Source organism: Neophocaena asiaeorientalis, unplaced genomic scaffold (genome assembly GCF_003031525.2).
Source record: "Neophocaena asiaeorientalis asiaeorientalis breed wild unplaced genomic scaffold, Neophocaena_asiaeorientalis_V1.1 scaffold437, whole genome shotgun sequence".
Taxonomy (NCBI): Eukaryota; Metazoa; Chordata; class Mammalia; order Artiodactyla; family Phocoenidae; genus Neophocaena; species Neophocaena asiaeorientalis.
Window position 1 is genome coordinate 3,252,264 of NW_020173375.1, and position 662 is coordinate 3,252,925.

A 662-nucleotide genomic window follows, 5' to 3' on the forward strand; every position below is an offset into this window, starting at 1 on the left:
AATAAATTTCAAGCAAGGTAAATGGAAAGATATACACATTTACATATAACCTACTGGAACACCGCTAAAAAAGATCTCTTAAACAACCGTAAAGAAAAGACAAATAATGTGTCAAACTGGCAGTTAGAGTTACAACTGACTTTTCAAAAGCAATAATGGATACCAGAGATAAGTAAGGAAGAGTATGTTAGGAATACAGGAGACCCCTGAGGATGTCCTTAGTTTACCTTGCCCTCTGAATAGGTTCAATGGAAAACTATGACAACCCAATCCAGGCAGGCTTAGTAATGGCCAGACCCTTTAGGAATGAAGTCTTGGGTCACCCTACCACATAAAGAACCATGACCAGCTGAGGTGCTTGCCGAAGGCAAAAGGAATACACAGAATGAGTAGTAGAAGAAGGTAATTAAAAATACCAGCTACACGAGCTTCCCTTCCCTGGTGGTGTAGTGGTTGAGAGTCCGCCTGCTGATGCAGGGGACACGGGTTCGTGCCCCGGTCCGGGAAGATCCCACATGCCGCGGAGTGGCTAGGCCTGTGGGCCGTGGCTGCTGAGCCTGCGCGTCCGGAGCCTGTGCTCTGCAATGGGAGAGGCGACGACAGTGAGAGGCCCGCATACAGCAAAAAAAAAAAAAAAAAGAAAAAAACCAGCTGAGGTCTGG